The 20,200-nt window shown below is 46.1% G+C and overlaps 1 long non-coding RNA gene across 1 annotated transcript in view; it reads right to left on the bottom strand.

The window, feature by feature from the left end:
* Nucleotides 1-17,456: 17,456 nt before the first annotated feature.
* The window catches only part of LOC143726096 (uncharacterized), a 42,291-nt gene continuing 39,547 nt past the window's right edge, over nucleotides 17,457-20,200 (bottom strand). Inside the window, exon 2 of the long non-coding RNA XR_013198381.1 lies at nucleotides 17,457-17,663. This is a non-coding gene — a long non-coding RNA (uncharacterized LOC143726096). The remainder of the gene's footprint in view (nucleotides 17,664-20,200) is intronic.

The following is a 20,200-nucleotide window of genomic DNA, read 5'->3' as shown; positions in this document are numbered from 1 at the left end:
GTAAACAGTATGTTCAACAATATGAACTGGAAAAGCTGTAAAGATGAATAGATTCAGTTGAACAAAGTTCATGAATAAAACGACTCAGATAATCAAAGTTTGTGAATCAAAGGATTCAGTTTAAAGAGTTGTTCAAACTTCTCTCGAACAGTTCAAATACAAAAAATTCAGAAGCAAAAAAATAAAAATCAATCAATCAATCAGTTAACTTAATCCCATGAATCAAACAAAAGAAAATTGGAAACATCCTACCAGTTGATAGTTTCAAATGGGAAACTGGTCCATGGGTCAGCTCGGCATTTGTGCACATTTAATAGCATCCACTAGGCAGATGATTCATCTCCAATGGATTATTTATGGCACAAAACAGGATAGGCTACACTTGCGGATCACGCAAAACCCAGCCTCGCAAAACACAAGACAAAAGTACAAGAATTAATTATGCGCATCTCAAATTACACATTAAACCAACTTTCGACATTTATAGAACACATCAACACTCACAAATCACTCATTGTTTCAACTAATGATACAATAAGCATTCGTTACACGTGGTAGCTTTAGCTTTGGCTAACTAGTTCAGCACGCGCTGTGAGTGCGGCCTAGCTAACTTACTCAATTTAACTCATATCAAATCATTTTTAAAATCTCTTTCACATTTTTTTTTTTTTATATTCAGATTTTTTTTTATCACTTACCAAAACGAGATTGCATCACATTCACTTAAAGAACATTAACGTTATTTAATACAGATTTTCACTCTGGGATGCTTCGATTTCCACTCCACTTTTCTCTCTCTGACAACACACCAGCCTGACGCATCCAAAGTTCCCTTTCGTTGTCACTACGAGTTCCGTCGTGGCGACGAATGGGATTTTCGCTTAGAAAGCCTATCAGCTTCAAACAATACAAAACGAGCCAATGGCAAAGAAATGCCATGGGTCTGCGGAATTTGCATTGCGTATCTCCGCCTCACCTGTGAGTATAAAAGGAGGACGCTGGCAGCAAATCAGGCATGTTTTCGCTTCGGAGCCAAGAGCATCTCTTCACTCCACAGCCATTTCTGACTTCACTCTACGAGACGAGCCACTCTCTCCGGTGTTGGTGTGACGGCGATCTGCAGCGAGTTCACATTGCCTGCTGATCTGTGCCGTGATCTGCCAATGAGTGTGTTTCTCCCTGCTCGCTTCAACATCGCAGAGTTTTCTCTCCTCTCACAAAAGAGCTCGCACGCGGCATGTCTTTTTAAAGACGGCTCGCCCGTGCATTTCTGGTTGTGGTCGACTTATTTTCGATTTTGATGGGCACATTCACTGCTCTGCGTGCTTGGGCTTGATCACGCTAGAGCAGCGTTTGTGGATACTCACGTTCTCCCCGCGGGAACGTGAGGATCGCGTCAATCCGGTCGAGACTCAATGATCTCGTTAGAGAGAGAGTCCCCTCATCCACACCCCGATCTAACACTCTCCACGTGAGGTGCTACTTCGGCTGGTGGCCAGGGTGACCTGAGAGTGTGAGTGTGGTACTAACCGCCCGGGTCTATTTTCGGATGGCCCGCGGGTTTCCCTTGACGCTCCAGAATCTGTTGTCCATCGCAGCATCACAGGGTGGGCTAGAATCTTCAGGAAGTGAAGATTTGACAGTGCTGCCACTTTCGGGTGTGCTTATGGCATTTGTCGAGTCAGATCCTGAGATGATGGCCATGCTTTCCCGGGCCACTGCGAGCATCAGACTAGAGTGGAGCCTTTCACCCTGTCCTGGGCGCTCGCTGTTGGATGATTGGTTCTTGGGGTGGCTCTGACTCCTGTCAGCATCCACTCCAATACCTTTTTTCCTGGATGTGCATCAGGAGATCTTGATATCCTCGAAGACCCCGTGTCTTCCTGTGATCACTCTTTGATCTTCTCCACCCTTCCTTCCCTCGATGGGGCCGCTGCCCACGGGTACACTGGGGTCCCCCTGGTTGAACGCTCTGTTGTGATGCTACTGTGTCCTCAGAGTGCTTCTTCTTGGCGCGATCCTAAGCACCCGTCCAGAGCCTGTAGTTTTTCGTCTACACTTGTGGCGAGATCCTATAGCGCTTCAGGACAGGCAGCCACCTCACTGCATGCCATGACCATTCTGCTGGTCTTCCAGACCCAGGTGCTCACGGACATGCACGGGGGCGGGACTGACCCGGGGCTCTTCAATGAGCTGCGCGCCGCCACTGACCTTGCTCTCCGGGCAACGAAAGTGGCCGTACGCTCCCTGGGTCAGGTGATGTTCACCATTCTGTGGCTGAACCTGGCTGATGTGTGGGATGTCAGGCGGTTCCATCTGCTTGACACCCCCATATCCCAGGTCGGCTTTTTCGGCGGTGCGGTTGAGGGCTTTTGCCCAACAGTTCTCAACCGCCCACGGGCAGACTGACGCTTTCTGCCCCGACGGCCCTCCGTCCGCTCAGATCCCTCAGTCTGCCCACTGCCGAAGGCGCCCTCCTGCGCTTCCCACCCCGCCCGTTCACACGGGCTGGCTCTGGAGGCCGCAGGGGGGCGCCACAGCCCTCTCTGAGCCCCGCCCCCGCTATACGCCAGGTTAAGCGGCACTCTTGAGTTGGGCTGCTCAGAGATGGGACTTTCTAGGAGCTGGTAGCAGGGCCACTCCTTCCCCTGGTGGAGGGCCAGGGGAGAATCCTAATTTTCCGAAAGAACTGACTCTCCCGTCTCTGAGCACACAGAGTTCTTGGACGACACGGTGCGCCGCCCCCGAGCCGTGCATTCCTCGTCCTCCTCTGTTCCAGAGTCGGATGACAGTGCGTGCCGTCCCCGGACCACACCACTCTCGTCCCCCTCTCGCCCCCCGCGGAACGCTGGTCCTTCCCTGGTCTCCTCTGTCAGGACGCGGAGTATGACCGCGCACACGCACAGGGCCGCTTTGCCACCCGTGCCTGAGCCGGTCACTCCGCTTCGCTGCCCCTCCGGGGGGACGTCTGTGGTTCGGATGATTCCTCTGGATCGGTTTCTGGGAGCCTGGCTAGAGCTCCCCGGACTGTCCCGCTGGGTCGCCCGAACTATCAGACTCGGCTATGCGATTCAGTTCGCACGGTCTCCTCCCCGTTTCAGGGGAGTCCGCTTACTATGGTCGGTGGCAATGGCCCGATCATGAGAGCGGAGGTTGCCACCCTGCTGGCGAAGGGTGCAATCGAGACAGTCCCTCCAGCCGAGATGAGGTCCGGGTTTTACAGCCCCTACTTCATTGTCCCCAAGAAAACCGGTGGGTTACGGCCAATCCTGGACCTTCGCGTTTTGAACCGCACCCTTCACAGGCTGCCGTTCGAGATGCTCACGGCCAAGCGCATTTTCGAATGTGTTCGGCCCCAGGATTGGTTTGCAGCGATAGACCTGAAGGACGCCTACTTTCATGTCTCCATTTTACCTCGACACAGACCGTTCTGCGGTTTGCTTTCGAGGGGAAGGCATATCAGTATGCGGTTCTCCCATTCGGGCTGGCTCTTTCTCCTCGCGTCTTTACGAAGGTCGTCGAGGCAGCCCTTGTTCCCATACACAAACAAGGGGTTCGCATCCTGAATCACCTCGACGACTGGCTAATATTAGCTCACTCTCGAGATCAGGTTTGCGAACACAGAGACCTAGTGCTTCTGCACCTAGCCCGTCTGGGCCTTCGGGTCAACTGGGAGAAGAGCAAACTTTGCCCAGTGCAGAGGATCTCTTTTCTCGGTATGGAGATAGACTCGGTCGCCATGTCCGCGCAGCTTACGAGCGAGCGCGCACACTCACTGCTGACTTGTCTTCGAAAGTTCGAGGGCAAGAGTGCGGTTCCACTGAATTATTTCAGAGGCTCCTGGGGCATATGGCATCCGCAGCTGCGGCAACGCCACTCGGATTGCTTCATATGAGACCGCTTCAGCTGTGGCTTCGCGATCGAGTCCCGAGGTGGGCATGGCATCATGGCACGTTCCGAGTTCCAGTAACTCCGACCTGCCGTCAGACCTCCACCCCGTGGCGGAACCTCAGTTTTCTATGGGCCGGAGTTCCCCTAGAACGAGTTTCCAGGCATGTTGTTGTCTCCACGGATGCCTCTGCCGCGGGCTGGGGCGCCATGTGCAATGGTCATGCTGCCGTGGGCTCCTGGACAGGACCCCAGCGCCTTCTGCATGTCAATTGCCTCGAGTTGCTGGCAGTACGCCTTGCCCTGCACCATTTCCGAACATTGCTCACGGGTCAACACGTACTAGTCCGATCAGACAATACCGCGACTGTAGCGTACATCAACCGACAAGGTGGTCTATGCTCCCGCCGTATGTCGCAACTCGCACGCCACCTCCTCTTATGGAGTCAGAAGCACCTGAGGTCCCTTCGTGCTATTTACATTCCGGGAGTTCGGAACTTTGCAGCCGACGAGCTGTCACGGTTTCGGCCCATCTCCGGCGAATGGCGACTCCAACCCCAGTCGGTCCAGCTGATTTGGGACCAGTTCGGGGACGCACAGGTAGACCTGTTTGCCTCCCACAACTCATCCCACTGCGCCCTGTATTACTCCCTGTCCGAGGGCACGCTCGGCACGGATGCACTGGCGCACAGCTGGCACCTCCGCTTATATGCGTTTCCCCCAGTGAGCCTTCTCGCACGAACCCTGTGCAAGATCAAGGAGGACGAGGAGCAGGTCATTCAGGTTGCGCCGTATTGGCCCACCCGGACCTGGTTCTCCGAACTGATACTCCTCGCGACAGCACCTCCTTGGCCGATTCCTCTGTGGAAGGACCTCCTTTCTCAGAGACGGGGCACCCTATGGCACCCTCGTCCCGATCTTTGGAACCTCCACGTGTGGCTCCTGGACGGGACGAGGCTTCGTCAACTGGTGCTCTTCTCGCCGAGAAGACCTCAGGAGTTGCCCGATCAGTGTCGTGCTTTCCTTCCTGCAAGACGGGTTGGAGCGAAGGCTGTCTCCCTCCACCCTGAAGGTGTATGTGGCCGCTATCGCCGCATATCACGAAGCAGTTGAAGGTAAGTCTCTGGGAAAGCACGACCTGATCATCAGGTTCCTGAGAGGAGCGAGGAGACTACATCCTCCTCGCCCTCCTCTCGTTCCCTCTAGGGACCTCTCAGTGGTCTTAAATGCCCTGCAGATGGCTCCCTTTGAGCCTCTGCAATCAGTTGAGCTTAAGTTTCTGTCTCTTAAGACGGCGCTCCTGGTTGCACTGGCCTCCATCAAGAGGGTAGGGGACCTGCAGGCATTCCTCCGTTGACGAAGCGTGCCTGGAATTCGGGACGGCCTACTCTCACGTGATCCTGAGACCCCGGCCTGGATATGTGCCCAAGGTTCCTACCACTCCCTTTCGGGACCAGGTGGTGAACCTGCAAGCGCTGCCCCTGGAGGAGGCAGACCCAGCCTTGGCACTGTTCTGTCCAGTACGCGCACTCCGTGCTTACGTAGACAGAACGCGGTGTTTCAGGACCTCAGACCAGCTCTTTGTCTGTTATGGTGGGAGACTGAAGGGAAAGGCTCTCTCAAAGCAGAGGTTGTCCCACTGGATAGTGGACGCCATTGCTTTGGCTTACCAACAGCAAGGCCGACCATGCCCCCTTGGGGTGACAGCACACTCCACCCGGAGTGTGGCTTCCTCTTGGGCTCTAGCGCATGGCGCCTCGCTGGCAGACATCTGTAGAGCTGCAGGCTGGGCGACACCCAACACATTCGCCAGATTCTATAATCTCAGAGTGGAGCCGGTTTCCTCTCATGTACTCGCTTCTACGGCAGCTAGTACTGGAACCGCTCAGGTGTCTTCGCTTGCTCGCCATTCCACTCCACGGACTGGATAAGTGCGATATTTCCTCAGGTGAGCCTTCCTCTTAGAAGCCCTGAGTTCCTCCAGTACTGTTGACGCTGACGCCAGTGTCTATTGCCTGGGCGTCGGCTAGGTGCCTCCGTGTGCATGGTTCCTCCTCTGAGCAACCCCCACATGTGTATTTCCACTGTAAGCCTCTCTGAGCATGTGTCTTTCCCTCGGCAAGCCACCTTGCCACCCCTGGGGTTGAAATATTCCACCTGCGGCTGGACACCCCAGTGATTCCCCATATGCATCTTTTGGGTCATATGTGCATTCTCTAAGTCCCCCCCCCTCCCCCCCCCCCCCCCCCCCCCTCTGGGTTGGCAATAATTGCATATCTACCTCTAAAACTAGTGGATATGCTCCCCAGTGTACTTTGGTATTCCTGTGCTAAATTGGAGTCCTTCGTCCGTCCTAAGTCGACAGGGATCTCAGATTTACGCAGGGCACTGGAAGACAGCTGTGAAGGTGGCGTGATTAGACTGGTAATCCCATTCGTCGTCACGACGGAACTCGTAGTGACAACGAAAGGGAACGTCTCGGTTACGTATGTAACCCTCGTTCCCTGAGTAGGGAACGGAGACGTTCCGTCTTCCTGCCACCTTCCGCTGTGCCGCGGGGATCGCCTGAGCTCAGTCTTGACTCCTCAGCGTAGAAACATGCCTGATTTGCTGCCAGCGTCCTCCTTTTATACTCACAGGTGAGGCGGAGATACGCAATGCAAATTCCGCAGACCCATGGCATTTCTTTGCCATTGGCTCGTTTTGTATTGTTTGAAGCTGATAGGCTTTCTAAGTGAAAATCCCATTCGTCGTCACGACGGAACGTCTCCGTTCCCTACTCAGGGAACGAGGGTTACTCTGAAAAATACATTTGCAGATTCACTGGAAGTCCGTAAGCACCCACAGTCCGTAAGCGGTTCCTCTAACCAAGTCCGTCTTGCACCGAACAGCGGCGTTTACGCAGCAGCCCACCTGTCACTCACTCGTGCACATCAACACATCACTCACACAAACAGAAAAAGAGCCACCAGTATCTCCACAGTAGATAAACACACAGCATAACAGTGTCAGGTTAGATGGTGATCCAATCAGCCTGATTGGATCCCCATACCTTCACATTATCATAGTGACAAAGGCCCAGCTAGGGGACGTGACAAAAGGTTAATGTCCAACACCTAGAATGCTTGACTTAATCTTCTTGGCCTCAAAATGGTAAGCAATGTGTGCACTTTCTCAGTTAAAATACTGTTGAAACTAAACTTAAATTAAACATTTAATAAATTTGTAATCCTTCATTTGCCTCATCGCAGGCGTCGAGTCGTCTCATCGCAGGTGTTTGGGACTCTGAAGTCTCCGTGAGAGGCTGGATACAAACTGGAGCTGACGAACGCCATTTACCTCGAGACTAGCGTCCCGAGATAACAGCAGAAAAGCAAATGGGAAATAATTAGCATAGCTGCTGTTCATAAAATTAATGCATTCGATCTGATTCAACAGTGGTATAAAAGGTAAGCATTATGTGAATGCTTGGCTAAAGAGATGCGTCTTTAATCTAGTTTTAAACTGGGACAGCGAGTCTGAACCTCGAACAATATCAGGAAGGCTATTCCAGAGTTTAGGAGCTAAATGCGAGAACGCCCTCCCTCCTTTAGTGGACTTGGATATCCTAGGAATGACCAGAAGCCTCGAATTTAGTGATCTTAAAGAACGCGATGGACTGTAGGGCGATATAAGGTCCATTAAATACACAGGAGCTAGACCATTTAGGGCTTTATAGGTCAGTAGTAGTACTTTGTAATTTATACGGAACTTAATAGGTAACCAGTGTAGAGATGATAAAATTGGTGTTATATGATCATATTTTCTTGACCTAGTAAGAACTGTAGCAGCTGCATTTTGCACTAACTGTAGCTTGTTTATTGAGGATGCAGGACAACCAGCTAATAAAGCATTACAGTAATCTAGTCTTGAGGTCATGAATGCATGAACTGACTTTTCTGCATCAGAAACAGATAGCATGTTACGTAGCTTAGCAATGTTTCTAAGGTGGAAAAAGGCTGTTCTTGTAACACATGAAATATGATGTTCGAAAGACAAGTTGCGGTCTAGTATAACACCCAGGTCTTTTACTGTAGTGGATAAAGTTACAGGACATCCTTCTATATTAAAGTTGTATTGTCAGAGGTTTTGTGGGTAGGTTTTTGGACCAATAAGTAATACCTCCATTTTATCTGAATTTAATAGCAGGAAATTACTAGGGATGCACCGAATATTCGGCCACCGAAAATTTTCGGCCGAAAATGGCCAAAAAGTGCATTTTCGGTTTTCGGCCGAAATACTTTTATCACCGAAACAATGCGGCCGAAATGTTGTGATGACGCAAACAGAAACCGCGACCCGCACGTGCTTGTCTGAAGCAACATGTCTGCTGTGTGGACGTATTTCACTGTATCTGACAAAGACCCACGGACAGCGATTTGTAAAACGTGTAACGCCGAAATTTCCAGAGGGGGTGCATCTGCAAAGACGTTCTCCACGTCGGGTTTAATTTATCACCTGAGATCGAAACATTTCGATCGCTACAGTGAATTTGAGAGGAACGCGGCACAGAAAAGAAAAACTCCTCTGAGCACACCCGGAGTGAGTGTGTCTGTGGCGGACGTTTTTGAAAAGGCTAGGAAGTTTCCCAGTGATGGTGGCAAGGCAAAGGGCATTACACAAAAGCTTATGGAATTTATTGCCTTAGATGATCAGCCATTCTCTGTCGTAGAAGAAGAAGGATTTCGTAGGCTGATCGAGCACATTGAGCCCCGTTATGTCATGCCGAACAGACGACATTTCTCAGAGGTGTGTTTACCTGAGCTGTTTAATGTGGTTGCAACTCACGTCCGTGAGCATATAGCTGCAGATAATTCAGTAATCAGTTTCACGACATATGGAGCTCAGACGTCAGCATTACCAGTATGCTCAGTCTAATTGCACAATGGATCAATGCTGATTTCCAGCTGCAAAAGATTCTGCTCCATTCACAAGAGTTTCGAGGGTCACATACAGCAGCAGCCATTTCTGATGCATTCGCCAATATGTTCGACACCTGGCATATTGACCAAGCTAAAGTGCATGTCATTGTCAGTGACAATGCAAGAAATATGACAAAAGCGATAGAAGACAGCCAGTTGAAGGGAATACGGTGCATGGCCCACACACTACATCTGGCTGTGAATGAGGGAGTGTTGTCTCAACGCAGCGTAAAAGACGTACTGGCTATAGGCAGAAGAATTGTGGGCCACTTTAAACATTCTCAGCTGGCCTATTCCCGCTTGCAGTCTATGCAAGATCAGTTTGGAGCACCAATAAAACGGTTCCAGCAAGACGTGAGTACGCGTTGGAATAGCACTTTTTACATGTTGCAAAGCCTCTTTGCGCAAAAGCGAGTCTTAGCTGCATATAGCGCAGACCACGAGCTCCCCGCGACATTCACTTCACACCAGTGGGTCTTAATAGAGAACATTATCTCTCTACTTGCCCCCTTTGAGCAGCTAACCAAAGAGATCAGCTCCTCTGATGCATCTGTAGCGGACGTCATTCCTCTAATCGCAGCACTAAAGCGTCTCCTAAGCAAAGAGGTTGAGACGGACCACGGAGTGAAAACAATGAAAAGTACACTCTTAGAGTCTGTCAGCACACGTTTCACTGAGATCTATTCGGATCCTCTGCACTTCATCGCGACTGTACTTGATCCGCGTTATAAAGACCATTACTTGGATGTGGAAATAAAGCAGCGCGCACGAGAAATTATCCAGGCAATGATGGATGCGGAGATCCCGCGTGAAGACGGAGCAGCGCACGGAGCGGCGGCCAGCGCAGAAGGCGATCAGAGCGCAGAAAAAAAGACTCGTCTCTCTGCACCAGATGAGGGGCATGCACCCTCGTTGTCTGATATGTTCAGTGAAATCCTGCAAGAAAGTGCCTCAAATAATAATAATATGTAGGTTGTTCTGTTCGTAGGCAAAATATGTGATTGTATATCTGTATCAGATTGTAGCCATATTTTTGCTAGATATTTTTTTTTTATTTGATAAAAAAATATATATTTATGCACTGGCCCCATTTAAATACACTCTTTCAAATCTTTCTCAAATGTCAGGCAGATGACAAGCTCAACCGCTCAACAGCTAGATGGTTATCTGTCTGAAGTCCCCATCCCCAGAAGTGATAACCCTCTTGCCTACTGGAGAAGTAATCACGGCCGCTTTCCTGACCTGGCAAAGATGGCACGCAAGTACTTGTCTGCTCCGTGCACAAGCACTGACAGCGAGAGACTGTTCAGTGCAGCAGCTCATGTTCTCGATGAGAAGAGGAACAGACTTCACTGTGATAAAGCAGAGAAGCTACTCTTCATCAAGAAAAACCTTCATCAAGAAAAAATCTGCAGTTCTTGGTGCATTTGTTGTTGTTAAATTTCTACAGATAACATATTGGCTATGGCAGTCTTTGTTTTGATACACTATTATGTTGAGAAAATGTTGTATCTTTAAGCAGTTGCACTTGTTCTGAATGCACTTTCTTGTAGTAGTCCTATAGAGAAAAAATGTAAATGCACTTTACCTAAATGCACTTTGTTTTTTTTATGAGAACATTTAATTTTAAAACCTTTTTGCAGGCCAGTAGGCCTGTGCATTATCATTTAATGTACACATAAGTGGGGTCAAAAATATAAACATTTTACTTCGAGTTTTATTTTATACCGTGCATTGTTGCAATGTTCTAAATAAACACATAATTTGTTATTGATTTATTCTTTGAAACTTTAATATTAATTTATGCAATTGCAATGCCTTGGTTTTAGTAAAGTTAGTACACAGTCATAGCCATAAATGCAATGGTACTAATAATTGGCATAATTTCTTTCGGTGTTTCGGTTTTCGGCCTTGGTTTCCTCTTTTTCGGTTTTCGGTTTCGGCCAAGAATTTTCATTTCGGTGCATCCCTAGAAATTACATGTCATCCAGCATTTTATATCTTTGAGACACTCTGTCAATTTAAATGAGTTAGTGTTTTCATCTGGTCGTGATGAAATATATAATTGAGTGTCATCAGCATAACAGTGGAAATTAATTCCATGTTTTCTTATAATATTACCAGTGGTAAGCATGTGGCAGCATATATATTGAGAATAGCAGAGGGCCTAACACAGATCCTTGCGGCACTCCATAGTCTACTGACGTTATCTTTGATTCTTCCCCATTTAAACAGACAAAATGGTAACGGTCCGATAAGTACACTTATTCTCCATTCATCATAATGACCCAGGCCTTTTTTGTTCAGTGTTACACTTACTACAGACAGTACATAAGTGTGTTGTAAAATATTTGAGAATATTATTTTTATACCCAGAACACACAAATACACGGCAACAAATACATTTTATTTTTCCCACAAAAACAATGGGAGATAGTTCGCACATTTCGTTCATCCCAACCAACACAAAGTTGCACATACAGTGGTCAACATACAAAACAACAGAAAAATGTACTGTATGCAGTTAAAGTAAAAAAATAAAAAATAAATAACTATGCTGCATCTTCTCTTCTGCTTCGGTCTTTTATGCTAAATCTCTGATTGCTAATTGCAAAACTGTGTCGTGTTTGCCCATGTGACAAGTCTGTGTGCAGATCTGAATGGCAGTGTGTTCCCTGTGAAAACAAGAGATTATGTGCATGAAAATTGTGCCAAATGCAGAGAATTGTGTGTAGTGCTTTGAAAAACGTGTGTTTGAGAACTGCAATTTGAGTGTAAAGCAGGAATTGTGCTTGTAGTTTAGGAGAATTGGTTCAGGGGGTTGGTGAATGAGTTACATGTTGTGGTCATTGTGTCTCAAGTACCATATTTTGTGTGTAAACAATTGAGAAAAACTGTAATTCACGTTTATGAAAAACACCCCTGAAAAACGGTCGGATCTCCACACAATACCGACTGTGACGCAATAGTCGGGATCATTAATATGTATGCCTCCACAAATTTGCATATGCCAGCCCATGTTCAATGACAAGCGGAACTGCGCAGTCGAAGCATATTAGGAAGTTTTGCAGGGGAAGATACAATCGAGACTCATAGGGAAAATGGCAGACCATGGCAATAAATGTTATGTCCCAGGCTGTGCAGGGAATGTGTCTACTTTTTATACCCTTCCTTCAGAAAAGACATGTCAACAGGCGTGTTTGATGTTTATTTACAATCGAATACCGCAACACTTTAATTATAAACTGTTAGTTTGCTCCGCGCATTTCACCTCGGACTCATTTACAAATCTGGGACAATTTCAAGCAGGCTTCTCTAAGCGTCTTTTACTGAAGAAGGGCCAACTCTAATCACGCAAGCGGTAAGTAGTGATCTTATTAACGATGATTTACACTGTTATCTAGATCCAGCGCAACACCATAGTACAGTAACATAATACTCCAAGTAACGAGTCAACATATAACTAGTGTGACAAAGTGTTTATGCTGAGGATTAATATTTATTGCCTGTGTTGTTATATAATTCTAAAAAATAATACAGTAGAAACAGATGCAAATTCCCTTTTGTGAAATAATTTAACTTCGGTTTCATCAACAGCACGTCAGGGGCTAACTACGTTACTTTATTTGCTCATGGATAATGTTAGCTCACTGGATCCTTCTAGCTAACGTCACAATCTCCACCACCATAAACTGAAGCTAGATTAATTTGACAAGGCATTTAACATTAGTCCATTTGTTAATCTTTTACATTTGTGTGAACTGACGTTGAATTATTTTGCATGCGCTGGACATCAGGAACCTATTTGCTGACGCTCTGAGCTACTGTAATGAGCCCGCAGTGAAACAGCCAATCAGTGCAGAGCTCTCATGACCCTTCCAAAATAAGGTAAAAACAGACCATTTCATTCTAGGGGCAATTTCTAGAGTTGAACATGGACCTGTAAAACCATTTCTGGACATTTTAAATGACCTAAAATATGAAATACCCTCTATGTAGATATCAAAGACCAAATTAAAATATTATTTCAAATCATTATAGGGCACCTTTAAAATCCTGACTAGCACTAATATACAAAAATTGAGAGTACAGGAAATTAGGAATTCTAACAGGAATATTTCTTATAAAACAAAGCAGAGACAACCTTCCACCAGTACATTTTTATTCTTACTTTTTTTTTTTGTCTTTATGCACTCGACCAAACCACTGGGCAATAATCGAATCTAGAACCATTGTTTTAGAAATACAGTTGTAACCCGGGTAACCCAGGCCACCAGTAAATTACGTGAGAGTTGGAAAAAGTTAAGAAAAAGAAAGAATCTATAATTACAAGGATCTGATGGGTCTTTCCCTGGTTTAAGAACTGGTACTATTATTGCTTCTTTCCATACCAAAGGGAGTTGTCCAGTATCCCAAATTTGGTTAAACAGTTTTAATACCATTTCCAGTGTTTTCTATGTCATTTGTGCTAACATTTTATAACACACTCCATCTTTCCCCAGAGTAGTCTGTCTAGTACTAATGATATCTCTTCTCAACTCAAACATATTTAAAGATAAGTCTAAAGGATTTTCCGACATCTTATTTTTCTTTCACATATTAGGGAATTCCTTTAAAGCCACACTGTGGAACTTTTGGCCACTAGTGGCGCTCGACCTGTAACTTTCACGTCTAGCGTCCCTAGAGGCCACAAGTTCCGCAGCACTGTCGTAAATTAAAGTCAACAAACAGTCAACCGGTCAGCCTCCCGTGTCTTTAGATTGTGCGTGCTTGCAGTGCTTGAGCCGGGCAGCCTTGCCGCGCTCGATTGCCACATAGCAGTCTACTGAGAAAGAGAGCGAGTGGGGCTTATCATGTCTGTGAGTGAATGTGGGCGCGGGACAGCGGGCACATTTACTGCACTGAAAACACCGTCGGCCTGAGCTAACTGGATGTGTGTTGGTTTCGTTTTACAGAAACCGTGGCCGTTTATGAACCCACATGTGGTGTGTAACGTTAGTGTTTGTGGGTACTACTGAGTCGTGGGCACGTTCACTACATTTAATGTACATTTGACACAAGTCGATTTTATTTGTGCGAGCCCTGCACTGAGGCGGGCTGTGTTTGTGTGTAGAAATGAACACTGGGCTGTGGGCATTATATTACACCCATAACACCATCGGCTGTGACCGGAATACCAGAAAATACTACACTGCTTACATGATTTATCTGGGTCACCGTGGAAACGGCATTTGTGTCCAGGCAAGCATCAGCATCGGTCGGGCACCCCTCCTCCTCGTTTAGCTCACGCCAGCGAGCGAAAGCTGGACCAATGTTGATCCTTGTCCTGGCTTTTAATTTATCGCTCACCCTTTTTCTTTTTTTAGTGTCCTCTGACAAAACCTTTGCCTTCCTTGTAGTAGCTGTTGGTTCGGCCATGATGAAAAAATACAGACGGGAATCAAACGCGAGTTGAGCACTCACATCAGAATCTGAGGAAGTTGGGGGTTGTGGGGGAAGTGACGTATGCCATAAAGCGTTCAAATTTTGTAGTTCTTTGGAAATTTTATATACTTAACACATTCTTTGTTAATTGCTAATTATGTGTTTCTTGGTTCTTCATTACTATTTGTATGAATAAACAACTTAATATAAATAAATTGTCATGTATGCCAGCTGGAGTGTCCGCGTGAGCCACTGAAGGGCACTCTCTCCTTGTGTTATGTTTTCACCATGGACTCATTATGTTGAATTATTTTTCAGTTGTGTTTGAATACCGGTTATTGAGTTCCTTATTTAAGCCTGAGTGATCCCTGTGTCTGGTGCGAAGTCTTGTTACATTGTAAGCGTACATCTCGGAGCATTATTCCCTGTTTTGTTATACCGTGTTTCCCTGGACTCTTGACCCTTGCCTGTCTTGTGGACTGTTTATGAACCTGTGCTGCCTGCCTCGACCTAAGCCTGTTATCACCAGGAGTTACTGGATTGCCCCTTGTTTAACTGTATGCCTGGGTTTATGTCTGCTTGTGTTTAAGTTGAAATAAAGTGCTGCACATGGATCCGACCGCCTCTGTCCGTGCGTTACAGAAGACTTCGCCTCCAGAGGATCCAGCAAACTTTCAGCCTTTATCCACCGTGGTCAAGACCCAAGCTTTCATGCTAGCCTCTCATCATTTACAGCTGATGAGATTTACATCTCTCCTCGAGGAACTCAGACTGATCTCATGAAATGGCGTATGTATGACACGCCAATTCGTATTTCCATTTTTGGCGTGCTATCAACACGCATAATCGCTTTTCAGCGTGTTTATCAACGCCTTTGACTTAACGTTATATTACTGTATTATGCATATATAAATATATGACCTACCCCAACCCCGTCCCTAAACCTACCCGTCACTGGGGTTAATATCATTTATGAGTCTTCTCCTACCATCCTAGGAAAAGAAATATCGCTCCACAGATGTAGATATAGATTTTGCTTCGTTTCGCTCGGACATTTAACGGCGTAGACATACACGCGGAATCACTCGGACATTTAATGGCGTAGACATACACGCAAAAGATTTCGGCGTGGACATACACGCGGATATTTCAAAATGCGTATAGATAACACGCCACTTGAATTGAAAGTGGCGTGTATGTTTACGCAAAGTCATGATGTCATGTTGAGGAACTAGCAAGCTCTATGCAATCGTTTTCTTCGCAAAGCTCAAGCACAGCCGCTAATCAAACCCGAGCTCCCGCTGCACCTGTTCCACCCCAACCCAGTGTGAGTACTGCACCTAGCTATCCCAGTCTGTCACTTCCTGAAAAGTTTAATGGCTCACCTGTGGCGTGTGAAGGATTTCTTCAGCAGTGCAGCTTGTATATGAATCATCAGCCCAAGTTTTACACCTCGGATGACGACCGCGTTTCCTTTATCTGCTCACTGTAAAGGCTCTAGAGTGGGCAAGTGTGTTCTGGGAACAAGGTCGGATGTCGTTATCTTATGAGGTGTTTATTGCCCTATTCAGAGAGGCTTTTGAACTCCCCGCAGGAGAAGAGGATCCTGAGGAACTGCTCTTGTCCCTGCGTCAGGGAGGTTCATATGCAGCGGATTTCTCTCACTCATTCCACATGCCGCTAAAGCCTCATCTCGCCAAACTGTTCGATCCTCCCTTGATGACCGTCAGAGGAGCTTTCAAGTATACCGTTTCTGCCAAACCCACTCATCGTGTCGGACCCCTCGAGCCCGTATTCCGCGCTGGTCCTGTTGAACATGCTAATCCAGAGACAGCGGAGGTTTCGCCGGCCGAACTGGAGTTTGAGCGCATGCCAGCCGACTCGAAATAATCAAGTACTGAGTCGAGTGCATCAAGTGGGTTAAGCGAGTCAAGTGAGCCGAATCCCGAGTCAGGTCCTGAGTCAAGTGAATCTAGCCCTGAGTCAAGTAGATCAAGTCCCGAATCAAGTGAATCCAGTGAGGAAAGTGAGTCAAGTTCGGCTGAATCTATGGAGTCAGGTCCAGTTAAGCGAAACAAGTCTGTTCCCCTGGATCCAGAGTTACCAGTTCCAACAGCACGCCGTCGCAGGAGGAGGACTCGCTCGGCTCGCCAGGCTCTGGTGAGCGTACCCAGATTCCTCGCCCTGCCGGCCCCGCCTCTGCACCTCGCTCTGCCAGCCCCGCCTCTGCACCTCGCCTGCGCCCTTCAAGCTCCGGTAGGTAGTAGGTACCCTGAGAGGGCCATGGAGGTGGCGCTGACCTTGTCTGTGCTATCTCCTCTAGAGCCTCCCATGCCTCTAGTCCCGTCTGGTCTTATGCTTTTCATGCCACTGGTCACGTCCAGTCCTGAGTCTGCTCCGCCCTTGTCTCCGTCTAAGTGTGCTCTGTCCTGGTACCCTTCCAAGTGTGTTCAACCCTGGTATCATTTCAAGTGTGTTCCACCCTGGTCTCCTGTCAAGTGTGTTCCACCCTGGTTGCCTACGACGCGTGCTTCCCCATGGTCTCTTGCCCTGCTCTAGTCTCCAGGCCCCAGGTCTCTCCATGGGCCTGGCCTCCTGCCTCTCCATGGGCCTAGCCCTCCATCCCAGCCCCCGTTGACCTCCCCCCGGAATTCTTAAGAGCGTCTGGAAGCCGCTCCTTTGAGGAGGGGCTATGTCATGTATGCCAGCTGGAGTGCCCATGTGAGCCACTGGAGGGCACTCTCTCCTTGTGTTATGTTTTCACAATGGACTCATTATGTTTAATTATGTTTCAGTTGTGTTTGATTACCGGTTATTGAGTTCCTTATTTAAGCCTGAGTGATCCCTGTGTCTGGTGCGAAGTCTTGTTACATTGTAAGCGTACATCTCGGAGCATTATTCCCTGTTTTGTTATACCGTGTTTCCCTGGACTCTTGACCCTTGCCTGTCTTGTGGACTGTTTATGAACCTGTGCTGCCTGCCTCGACCTAAGCCTGTTATCACCAGGAGTTACTGGATTGCCCCTTGTTTAACTGTATGCCTGGGTTTATGTCTGCTTGTGTTTAAGTTGAAATAAAGTGCTGCACATGGATCCGACCACCTCTGTCCGCACGTTACATAAATACATTAATAAATACATCAAAAACATTTATCAAAATACAATTGGACATAAAAAAACCCAAATCATTTAACAAATAGTTTATTAGAATATAATTGAATAGAAATCACAAAAATAAATCAAAACAACAACAATTAAACAAAATCTATAAACTTATTTGGTGGCTTCCTTGGTCGCTCGGCAAGGCGAAGTTTCAGTGACAACCTTACGTTTTTTTCTTTTGCCCCGGGAGCTAGTGGTTGGGCCATCTGATCTCCATCAGGGGCATCTTCCTAAAAAAATACAGTAGAAAAGTTTACCAAGAAATGCTTGATTAAATTAACTATGACTGAGCAATGAGATGATTTTGAATAGTAAAGTCTGATGGTATGTTTAATAAAGGTGAGGGACAAATTCAAAACCACTGTAAGAAATTATAGTCTGCTCCGATCCAACTTCCACTCCAATATAGATATATTGAAATGTTCCTTCACTTAAAAGAGCTTATTTATCATAGAATTAATTCCTTACAACCTTAAAAGTATCATAGAGTCACGTTTATTACCTATAGCGTGGGAATGACAGCGGGTATTCAAGAACCATCTTGATTACAGGGACTTAATCGGTATAGAATGTTTGAGCTGAGATTATTTCGGGGTTCATTCTGACGCCGGTGAACCCAAGGTGCTTCGCAAGGGCGTAGGTTTAGGGGGGGACGCTAGGTACTAGTCCCAATCAATATTTTGAGATGACAAATTTGTCCCCACCAATATTTAGCAAGCTCCTTTGAACTGCTATTTTGATATTTGCGCTGCTATTTGGATCGATTCCAACGGCCAGGACGACGACAGTACAAGATACGCCGTAATTTGATTGGCGGCGGGGTATCTGACAGGCTACACGCGCGGGCCGGGACTACTTTTTGTGCTTGCACTCACTGGCAGCGAGCGGGTGGTGTGCGTGTGTGTGTGTGCGCGCGACGGTAAGTTCCCAGGGCTGTCTCTCTGCATGCACATATCCATGCATATACAAAGGCCAGGGTAAAACATTTTAATATTCCGTTTTTTGCCCCTTTTTGTACTTTGTAGTAGATCAGCTATATATGTCACCCAAGAAGAAGAAAGGGGACATACGAAGCTTTTTCATAAAGCAGAGTGTAAGTAGGCAAAAATAACTAGCCACACAAATAACTAGCAGTAGTAGTGACTGACCATGCTTTCAAATGAATATTCTACTGTGAAAATAGTATTAACTGGTGATCCTGGTTACCCAGGATATTGTTACAGTTAAACCTAGCTTCTGCAATCTTTCAAGGTTAGGAGCATTAATTAGGGGTGTGCAGCACGGATAGACTCATAGAAGTCGCGCTATCATGATAGACGTTAGCAAGTCACTGAATGTTAATTAGCCTACCTTAACTTAGAATCTTGCAGTCATAAACAGTGGATCATCTGAGATATTTTTCGTTTCTACATTCTGTTTATGTATTGTATTTGTGAGTGTAGCCTACTTGCTAGACACATGTCTGGAAAAACATATTGGCAATGTTAAAAAGGCAAAAGTAAACACTGTTGGTTATTCAAATATAATGAATCATTATTTGTTTGATAATATCCAAATAACAATATCTGGTAGGAGGGTTAAACTTGCTTTTTTTTAAGGATATAATATATCAATAGAATTTGATATAGAATAGAAGATAGATACATAATAATTTATGTTAAATAAAATGTTTGGTTGTTCAGCATTACAGTCTCAGGTTTTTATTTTTTGAGAGGGGGGGGGGGGGGGGGGGGGGGAGGTCAGATGGGATGTCCCCACCAAAGCTGAGACCAAAACTACGCCCATGGTGCTTCGTGTCCCTTGCCACTGCTATGCTGTAATAAACTTCATTTTTGAAATCTTCGACATCCACATCATTTTTTCTAACATTGGCGAGCCACCCTTCCAGGAGTTTCCAACAAAAAGTGGGGAAAGTTAAGAAAAAGCTGTTTTCTGTTGCTGTTTTTTGTCAGGAAACACCTTTAAAATTTAAGAACAGAAGAGAATTGTGTTTATTTAGTCTTAGCAGGAGGAGTTGTTAAGCCTATTCTGTACGATTTTGTTTAAGATTATAACGGAATTGAATCAGCCCGAAGTAGTGTGGTGACAGAGTTTTATTGGAATTGTTGTTTCTAAAGTAAGTGAAACAAAGTGCTTAAGTGTAAAGTTTCTAAAGTAACTGAAACTTGGTGTCAGTCTCTTATAATTCTGTTGAAATTCTAAAGTGAGTGAATCAACCCGAAGTAGTGTGGTGGCAGAATTATATTGGATCAGTTGTTTCTAAAGTAACTGAAACAAATGTGTATGTTTCTAACGTATTTGAAACTGCTGGTGAAGTTGTTATAATTCTGAGGTAATTCTAAAGTAATTGAATAGATCCGACGCAGTGTGGTCACAGAATTATTTCACAACGATTGTGTTTTATAGTGTAGTAGATTAGTAAATCTAACACTGTAGCTCTGTGAAATTTAAAACAAGAACCTGAAGCAGTGTGGTTTTGGCCGACGTACTGTGGCAGTGTTTTGAATTGAATAAATATTGTTAAGCCCGAAGTACTGTGGATAAGTAAACTGTTTTAAAGGGTACCTATTATGGATTTTTGAAAATTGCCCTTCATGTAGTGTGTAACATAGATCTAAGTGAACAAAAACATCCTGCAAAGTTTTAAACATGAAAGTTCACCGTATACAAAGTTATTGTCTCTCAAAAGTAAGAGTCGACTCTGAGTCGCTTATATGAATCGTTCGACAAACGATGCTTTTTCTCTAACTTTGTGACGTCAGTTGTA

Source organism: Siphateles boraxobius, unplaced genomic scaffold, assembly GCF_051911475.1.
Source record: "Siphateles boraxobius isolate OS27281-9 unplaced genomic scaffold, OSU_SipBor_1 77, whole genome shotgun sequence".
Classification (NCBI taxonomy): Eukaryota; Metazoa; Chordata; class Actinopteri; order Cypriniformes; family Leuciscidae; genus Siphateles; species Siphateles boraxobius.
Note: the sequence above shows the minus strand (reverse complement) of the source record. Positions and strands in the feature narration are given on the sequence as shown.